This window comes from Rhagoletis pomonella, unplaced genomic scaffold (genome assembly GCF_013731165.1).
Source record: "Rhagoletis pomonella isolate Grant_MI unplaced genomic scaffold, Rhpom_1.0 Rhpom_scaffold_00001, whole genome shotgun sequence".
NCBI lineage: Eukaryota > Metazoa > Arthropoda > Insecta > Diptera > Tephritidae > Rhagoletis > Rhagoletis pomonella.
In genome coordinates this window covers 53,132,182-53,132,392 of record NW_023458555.1, presented here as the reverse complement: position 1 = coordinate 53,132,392, position 211 = coordinate 53,132,182, and positions in this window count along the sequence as shown.

Here is a 211-nt window from a genome sequence, read left to right as displayed (position 1 = left end):
GAAAATAAAGTAGTTTATAAATTACTTTCAAACTAATTCAAATTCCTGCAGGGTACATATATATGTATACATATGTATATATAGTATATAGATTTATATACATAGCTATTAAAATTTATATGGGCATTTTGCCTCCGTGCGTACCGAGCTGAATACATTCTTACATAAGTATGAATATGTATTTAAATGTCTGCATCAGCGTTGCCATTTT